This window comes from Ipomoea triloba, chromosome 4 (genome assembly GCF_003576645.1).
Source record: "Ipomoea triloba cultivar NCNSP0323 chromosome 4, ASM357664v1".
In the NCBI taxonomy this organism is placed as follows: domain Eukaryota; kingdom Viridiplantae; phylum Streptophyta; class Magnoliopsida; order Solanales; family Convolvulaceae; genus Ipomoea; species Ipomoea triloba.
Genome location: NC_044919.1, coordinates 24,654,065 through 24,663,867, shown reverse-complemented (window position 1 = coordinate 24,663,867; position 9,803 = coordinate 24,654,065).

Sequence of the window (9,803 nt, the reverse complement as noted above, 5' to 3'; positions counted from 1 at the left end):
TTTATTCGGTAGAAAGCTTTATTTCCCTTCCTAGATCATGAATCTAAGTTAAGATTTCTTAAAATCATGTGTTATGTTGATGGAATTTTAGGGTTTTATGGTGAAATTGGGGAAATCAACTCCAAGAGTCTTCTACAAGACTAGTAACCCAGTTGAGGTAAGGAATCCCTTAAGTCGGTTTAGTCACTTGAAATTGGATAATTGATTGTTTGGTTGAAATATGATGAGATTGAAATTGGATAATTGATTGTTTGGTTGAAATATGATGAGATCTAAGTAAAATTGTTATGTGTTTGGTTGAAATATGATGAGATCTAAGTAAAATTGTTATGCACATGTGGTATGTATAATACATATGTAATTGTATTGTACATAATATATATGTACAAAATGTTGTGTTGGTGAGTTCTCATTAATGGTGTTGTTAAAGTTGTTATGAATATGGATGTTGGCAAATAGATTATGAGATGGTGATTCTTGGATGATTAATAGCTTATGAGTATATTAACGATGGATTTAAGGGGTACTTAAAGTTTAATGGTGATTTCTGGGCAATAATGAATTTTGTTAATTAATGATGGTGGATTAAGGTGATCATTAAGAGTACTTGATGATTAATTATGGTGATTTGGTTCACGTTGAAGCCTAGTGATGATGATAACGTTGGACTAAGGACTAAAGATTTATGTTAAGTATAGATGGGTAAGTTGTTGAAGGTGAGAAATTGTGGACTAAATATGAGTTATGAGCATCATCAATAAGTAAGGATTACAATATTGATTGGTTAAGACTAATGAGGGTAATTATGCATATGGGTTATGGTTTATTGATTTAAGGTGGAAATCAATTATGAATTATGGTTAAGGGTGGTGATTAGTGATTAAAAAAAATGGTGATTAGGAACTATTATTCTTATTAATAAATAAGGAAAGTTATGAAGATTATGAGCTTATAAGGATTATGATTTAAGATTGGATTAGTGATGGAATTAAATGAGGATGATGGAATGATGGATGACGTTATTGAGGATGGTGATGTCATTATGTTGTTGAGCTAAGATGTTGAATTGTAATTATGGTGGTGATATATAATGCTATAATTATGTTACATGAGTTATGAATTGGTGATTATGAATTAATGGTTTAGATTAATGGATAATTATGGATTATGGTTAATAGCGGTGTTAATGCTTTCGATGACTTGATAATGATGTTATAAGGTTGTTGACTTGTTGTCGATAATGGATTACTAGGTTAGTAGTAACTAATGACAATAATTAATGCTTAAGAGTGATTAAGGTCAATTGTCGGATTATGGGTGACTAAGTATCGATTATGTATGTGTGATTTCCTTAAGTTATAATGGTGTTGATGATAGTGGAAGTTGTTGATGACGATAGTGAAAAGGACAACTATCTATTAGTAGTTAATGGTGGAATCGTGATTATGGATCACCGATGATGATTGGATTGTAAGATGGACTGAAGTTCATGATAAGGAATAAGTGTAACACCCCGTAAATTCATTTCAAGCCTTCCGTTCGTTAATTAATTCCTTGGGCAATTTCGTTAATTCCAATTGGGCTAATTCCCTCAATTTGATATATGTATATATATATATATATATATATATATGCATATATTCCTAAGCCTAATTTATTCATTCTAATTAAGAGCCCAATTTAATTGAATTTATTCTTGTAAGGGATTTTATTTAATTTGGACCCTTACAAACCTTTTGGTAATTAAATAATCCTACAAGCCCAATTTCTTGATCATACCTTATATTATATGTATATATTATTTCTAAGACATCCTATGGGCTAAGTATTGTATTTAATTTGTAAGGGGTGAAATCATTAAGCCCAATTTACTAGTCTTGATTATATTCATTTCCTACACCCATTATATTTTAATGACTTAAGCCCACATCACTTTTAATGTCTTACACCCTAAATATTGTATGTATTCCTAATATATATTTTGATGATCAAATAACCTAGAAGCTTTCACTTCTTCTTTCTCCTACAAGAAATTTCACCCACCATTTTCATCTAGAAAATCCTCAAAAAATTGATCTTCACTTTCCTACAAGATTTCAAGCAAAGGTTGCTCTTTTAAGCTTTATTAGGAGTGGGTAAGTACATCTATCCTAGAATCCATCTTGCACTTTGTGTTTTTAGTAGTCTTTATGCATGTTCTTATAATGTTCTTTTGGGGTTCTTTGGGAAAAAGATGATCAAGGTGAAAGTGGGGCATTGTGATCTTGCTAGAGGCTTATTGGAGTAGGAAAAGCTCTTTGAGGTAACCATCATGTCCACTAAAACCTATTTTACACTCCTATTCTATATGATGATTATTTGGTGAATGGAAATCCTGAAATTCTTGTTGTTTAGCCCTATTTCTTGGATGTATTTTGTTGGTTTTCATCTTGATCTTTTGATTAGTGTTGTATGATCAATGATGTTATGGATTTCCCTATTTTTGGACTCTAAATTGGATGAATTGTGAGTGTATTTGGTCTGATTTTGTACTCTGGAAGTGGGATTGTTGATCTGGGCAAACTATTCTGTTTCTGGGATGAGGGTTGACCTTGCGGAAGTCCAAGGCGGCACAATGTAACCCGCCGAGGAGCTCCGCAAGGCCATCACGGAGGAAGGTGGCGGATGGGGGAGTTCCGCCGAGGTGAACTGCCTCCTTCTTGCGGAGGAGTGCGGCGGAGGGCTGAGGTCCGCTGGTGTGCTCCGCCAGTTCGGATGGTTTTCTGCTTCCAGTAAACTGCTCTGGTTGTTGTTGTCTGTTTGTTTCTCCTTTGTTCTGATTATTGTTGGATTGTTTTGTTGGGCATTTTGCCATGATTTTTGGAGTATCTATTCATGTCATTCATTGGGTATTTTATACCTTATCCTGGAGTATTGATTCATGTCTTTGGTTTCCATTGCTGGTATTCTTGATCTATTATTTCGTCGATTCATTACCTGGGAATTGGTTCGTGTTCATATTTGAGATGAACACTTTGTTTGGTTGCTTTGGGTGGGTGTTGAAGTATGAGGTTGTGGTGGTGGTTTCGTGGTTGTTGTTGTTGGTGGTTGTTGGATTTGACTGTGCTACAATTGACTGGGCTACTATACTGTGATTGGGTTGATTACCCCTGCGTACCGGTTATCCGGATGGGTTCTTGATTCCTGTGATTGGGTTGATTACCCCTGTGTACCGGTTTTTCCGGATGGGTTCTGGACTACGGTCCCTATGATTGGGTTGATCACCCCTGTGTACCGGTTTTTCCGGATGGGTTCTGGACTACGGTCCCCATGATTGGGCTCATCACCCCTGTGTACCGGTTTTCCGGATTGGTTCTCTTGATTGTTGGCTTGTGGCTATGTGGTATGACTTGGTTTGGTGGTTGGGTTGACTTGGTTTGGAGGTTGGAGTTGGGGTTCCTTCTTGGTTGGTTTTGTGAGCTCTTTATGTTATTCAGTTGTTATCTTGTTGCTCTTGTTGGGGTTGGTTGGTTCCTCTTGGGTTGTTGTTAAGTTGGTATCTCAGTTATGATTGTTATTGCATTATGCGTTGTTGTTGGCTATTGGCTTGTTGACTTGGTCTTGGTTTATGATTCGTTCAGTTATCCTTGTTGAGTATCCGTTTTGAAACTAAAGAACAGTTTGTTGGTGTGTATATTCTATATGGGTGTGTAAACCTAATTACAAGCTATTGTATATCTATACCTCCTTGCGGGTGTGAATGGTGGTTGCTTAGCATTCTTTTGCTAATGGTTCTTTGTGTGTTTTCCAGGTATGGAGTAGTACGCGAGAGCGCGCTAGAGTTTTTCCTATGAGGACGTTTAGCCCTAGTTGCCCTGTTTAGACTCTGTTTTTCTTTGGCCTGTGTGCCTTGAGACACTATCATACACTTGTTTAGTGGTTTGAGTACTTTGGATGATTTTGGATTATGCCTTGAGGATTTTGTTCTGGTTTATATTATATGGCAGAGTAGTTCGTTTTATGATTAGCCTGTGCATCTAGGCTGTGTTATACCTAGATGTGGCATGACGCCCTTAGGTTTTTAAATCGCTTCCGCTATGTTTTGCCTTGTGTAGTTGAGATAGGCAGCTGTTGTGTTAAGTTTTACCTATCTCGGCTTGTGTAAGGATGGGGTGTCACAATAAGTATTGGGAATAGATATGTGTAGTGTTAGTATAATATATAAGTATCCGATGAGTGACCAGCTTGTATTCATCTGTATTTTTCTTCTAATTTTTGCTCGTACTTGAGCTATGCTTGAGAAGCCTTTGGGCAAGTAAAAATGTTTATGAAAACTTACGTTAAAGAACGTATGCTATTTTGGTGAACAGGTTGTCAAAACCTTTTTCCACCATGATATTCATGAATTTCTTGATAAAGTATGGATATAAAGATTTTAGTAGATGAAAGATTGGTGTGATTGTGGTATATCATGAATATATGTAGATATGTGGATGATTATATGAGGTAACTAGTATACGATTATGTTGTGATGAATATATGTAGTAGACATGTATATGTGTTTACAACCTTATATATATATATACAAAGGTAGACCTATATTGTTCAAAGTGCATAAAGCGAGAAAGTAAAGAATGAGACAAAATGAAATCACGGTGTGAAGTTGGAGGATATTCCTTTTTAACATTCATAATGGAATTACAAACATTGGGCCCCAAAATGATTGGTGTTAACCACTTGAGTAACCTTGTAGAAACATATCCAGGGTTACTAGAGCTAGTGACTAACCTGCGGGCTTGGAATCCCGACAAGGGGTGTGCACACTAAAGGTCCTAGATCTGCTTCCCCTAGTTGGAATAACTAGGTTGTGGTGAGATGATGGAAATGAGAAGGAAATTATGGTGTAAATTGGAATATCTTTAACTTCATTATGGTAAAAGTTGGTTATTTCTATTTAAATGCTTATATGATTATGATGATAATCATGAGTATGAGGATGAGTATGAGTATGAGTATGATTATGAGTATGATATGGTGCATACATGTGGAAGTTGTGATTATTGGCACATATTTTATTTGAAACAATAATGAGGAAATGAATATCTCTTATATGAGAAAAGCTTTACATGATTTAACGTATATACGCTACTATACTATCTATGAATCATTTAGTTGCAGGTAGGTTTTCAAATCATGGGTAAAAACTTTACGAACTTCCAAATTATTTGTGTTTTCAAACCTTTGTCTACTTTTAAGTGACAATGGATTTCCTTACTTAGCCGTCGTGCTAACTACACTTCATTGTGTCCTTTATTAGATGCAGTCTAGCGTGGGCCCCTGTGGCCGATGAGCTCAGAATAGGATGGGAGTCGAGGTTGAAGACTACTCTATCCTAGAATAGACACCCTGGAAGAATTATTTTCATATGTATTAAGGTGGAATATTGATGTGGTTATTCGATGTTGTAAGTTTAGCCTTAGCGTTTGGGTATAGGAGAGATACCTAAGCGTGGCGGTAACACCCAGTTTTCTACTGGTTAGATGCTTCCGCGGTGTGTTATTAGGGATTTCTGTAATAAATCCAAGATGTGAAAATTGGGGTGTTACACCCTGTGTACCGGTTTTCCGGGATTGACTCTTGACTTCTGACTTCTGACTATGTGGTTTGACTTGGTTTGGTGGTTGGTTTGACTTGGTTGGGAGGTTGGAGTTGGGGTTCTTTCTTGGTGGGTTGTTGTGAGTCCTTTGTGTTATTCGGTTGATATCTTGTTGTTCTCGTTGAGTTTGGGTTGGTTCCTTTTGGATTGTTGTTCAGTTGGTATCTCGGTTGTTGGTTCGTTATTGCATTATGCTTTCGTTGTTGGATATTGGCTTTGTTTGGCTGAGTCTTGGTTTATGATTCGTTCAGCTCATTGTTGTTGAGTATCGGTTTGAACTATTGAACAGTTCGTTGGTGTTTATATTCTATATGGGTGTGTAAACCTATTTATAAGCTTATGTATATCTATATCTCCTTGCGGGTGTGAATGGTGGTTGCTTAGCATTCTTTTGCTAATGGTTATTTGCGTGTTTTCCAGGTATGGAGTAGTCTATGCGAGAGCGCGCTAGAGCTATCTATTTGAGGATGCGTAGACTTAGTTCCCTTTGTTTAGACTTTGAGTTGTTGGGCCTGTGTGCCTTTGAGATATTATTATATACTCTTGTTTAGTGATTTGGGTACTTGTGGATTATGACTTGAGGATTTCATCTTGGTTTATATCTATGACAGCTTAGTTTATCCTTATGTTTAGCCTGTGCATCTAGGCTGTGTTTATACCTAGATGTGGCATGACGCCCTTAAGTTTTAAATTCGCTTCCGCTATGTTTGGTTTGTTGGTTGAGATAAGCAGCTGTTGTGTTAAGTTTTATCTATCTCAGCCTGTGTGAGGTTGGGGTGTCACAACCTTACTCTTACAGAAGACCAGCGGTTACATTATCCCGCTAGAGTGCCCCGCAAGAGCAATTCCCACACACCGAATCAGACTCAGTTCAGAATGCAAAGAAATGCTCCAGAATACACAAATAAGATCATAATACACCAAGGTTCCATCTAATAGAGGCCAAATAACATGGAAATCCAAACCAACAAATGATCATATACCCAATAGACAAAGGATCAAGACACAAGTCCATGAATCCAATAAACACAATCAATAATAGGCTAATAATCAAGGAATTTCAGGATTTCCAAATCACCAATTAATATCATATAGAGTGAGTGTAAAAATAGATTTTGATGGACATAGTGGTTACCTTTGAAGCGTAATTAATTCCGAAAGCATATTAATCCAAAGCACACCAATCCTAAGCTTGACTCATAAGCTAGGTCCATAACCGTGAACCTGAAGAATCATAACGTAATCTAATACGGTCACTAACTAATACTAATAACAAGAATATTAATAATCCTAGTTGGTCCATTATAATTATCACCTATAATCCATGCTTAAAAGGCTAATGTAACATGATCATGTGAACCATACTAATCTAATTACTAACTAAACTTAAGCTATAATATTATAACTAATACAAAACTATAAGCTTAATACTAATAAACCAAAATATTACCTTAAAAGACCTAAAGTACTAGTCCAGCGCCAGTAAGGATTCGAACCCACGCCCGTAGGCTTCTCACACAGCTTCCTCACCACTGCGCCACTTTGGCTCATTCGGCTAAGTCTGCAACACACCAAACTATGACCTTCATACGTTCTGCCGGCCACCACGCCGGAGCTGCTGCTACCGCCTTCGCACTGGAATGCCGTCGAAAGCTCCGGTCACGCCACTGCCCGTAGCCGCTGCTGTTGCGTCGAGCCAGAGGAAGACATGTCATCCTTGTAAAACAGAGGAAGCCCATCGACGAGAAGGAAGAGAAGACGAGGCTGCGGTATGGATCCACGGAGCTGCCACCACCGTCACTTGCTACCGCCATTGGCCGAACGGAAGAGGGTGGCGGAGAAGAGGTGTCCGCCAAAGTGCTCCGCCACCTTTGAATGCCGCAGCTCTGTTCTGCCGTTGCTGATGCCGGAGTTTGGGAAGGTAAGTCCGTTGTCGAAGCCCGCCGCTGACGCCGAAGTTCGGGAGCTGCTCGGTTCCATCGTTGCGTGCTGCTGCTGGAAGGAGTTCGCCGCCGATCACGGTTTCACGGGGAAGAAGAAGGTGAGCTACGTACGCTGCCGTAGCTGGAGACGGCTCCCCCCCCCCATCGCACACCGCCGGAGTTCACCATGGCTGCCGGAGAGTGAAGGGAAGACGTAGCCTCTGCTGCACTCTTGCATGGCCGATCATCGACATTCATTCGAGAGAGAGAGATGAGAGACAGAGGCGAGAGAAGAGAGACGGAGGCCATGTTCTGGAAATGGGATTTCGTTCACTGCTGATCATCTAGGTTTCCCTATCAGGAAGCTTCTAATTAGGGTAGGTTTCCAAAAATGGGTTTGGGCTATTTATGGTAAGGCTAAAAGAATTGGGTTGGATCACTAACCATAGTCTATAATACATATATATATATATAATCATATTTATGGGCTTAGTATAATTCTTAAGAAATATAAATTATATAGGCTCAAGAATAATCTTAGTCTATAAATTAAAATACAATTCATAACTATGGGCTATAGTATTTTAAATAAAATAATAACTTATAAGAATGGCTCATTTATAGCCCATTGTGAAATAGTTATATTTAGAATCATTTTAATAATTATTAAAATAGGAAACATAACCCCTTATTATATTAAAAGAGTAGTAGGGAAATTTCGGGGTGTTACAATGAGCCCCATGAATCCTTAATTCTTGGAAGACCATTTCTGGCTACTTGTCGTGCACGAATAGATGTGAGTTCAGGTGAAATTACCCTGAGATTCAATGGACAAGCCACAAATGATGAAAAGGAAAAAGTGAAAGAAGGAACTGATGAAGATGAAAAGGCAAAGGTTAAAACGAAGATGAAACCAAAACCGAAGTGGAGAAATGATAAGCTTACATGGAAGAACACGTGGGTACCAAAATGCTTCTTACCCACTACCAAGGAATATGGTTGAATTCTGAACAAGGTATGATGCGTCTAGCCAATGACGTAAACTGTGGCGCTACTTGGGAGGCAACCCAAGGTTTTAATAATATGTTTTTACATCATTTTTATGCTTTCGTTTTTATTTTTTTATTCTAATAATTTGCTACAATCAAATGGAACCGTGTTTTGAGGACTAACTTGTAGGAGTCGGGACTAAAAATTGCTTTGGAAAGGCTTATTTCGGACATAGGTATGAAGGGAAAGACCAAAACCGGAAGAAAACAGTACAGAGGACTGACACGTAGGCTCACACGTGTGTAGCCGTGCGTGGGAACGAGGTAGTAAGCCCCCACGCACGCTCACACGCGTGTAGCTGTGCATGGGAACGAGGCAGTAAGCTCCCACGCACGCTCACACGAGTGTGACCGGCATGAAAGCTCTCCCACGGCTTTAAACCCTTCATTCGGACCTCCCACGCCATTTTGCTCCAAAAACCCTATTTTCTTTTCTCTTCTCCACGCAAGGTGAATCCTATACTCAAGGTTTGAAAATCTATTCTATTTTACTTCAAAGAAGATCAAAAACATCACCATCAAGGTAATTTCTCATCTTTTAACTATTTATCCTTGAATATTCATGAGTATGGAAGAGCTTGAATGTGAAAATTTGTTCTACATTACCTTGCATGATTTTGAATGTTTTGAATGTTTAAATTGGTTTATAATGCTTCATAGAACTATCCTTTGATGTTTTCTTTCATTATTGACGATTACATTGATGGATTGATATATATTTTTGAGCTTCAAGTGTGAACACCATTGATGAACAAATGGGTTTGAAATTATGAAATTGATGCTTGAATTAATGTGTAAACTTGTTATAGAACTATTATATGCCATCAATTTGACTTTTCACATGCTACATTGCCCAAATTGAATTTTTAATTTCAAACCCTAATTTTTGAATTTGGGGAAGAAGATGAAGTTGACTTTTTGAAATTCTTGACTTTTATAGTTGACTTCTTATTTGACTATCAAATTGAACTATCTTATGATCAATTATGCATGTGTGAGATAATGGAATGATATTGTTGATATTCTTATGCTAGAATTGTTCAAAATATAGGGGAAACTATGGCGAAATTTTCGAAAATTCTTAGCCCTATATGTTTGAAATTCATTATCTTGTCAAGAAATTTTACATAAATGCAATGGTGACTTATTTGAGATATATTTATTCAAAATCAATTACCATGAATGTTAATTTCTAAA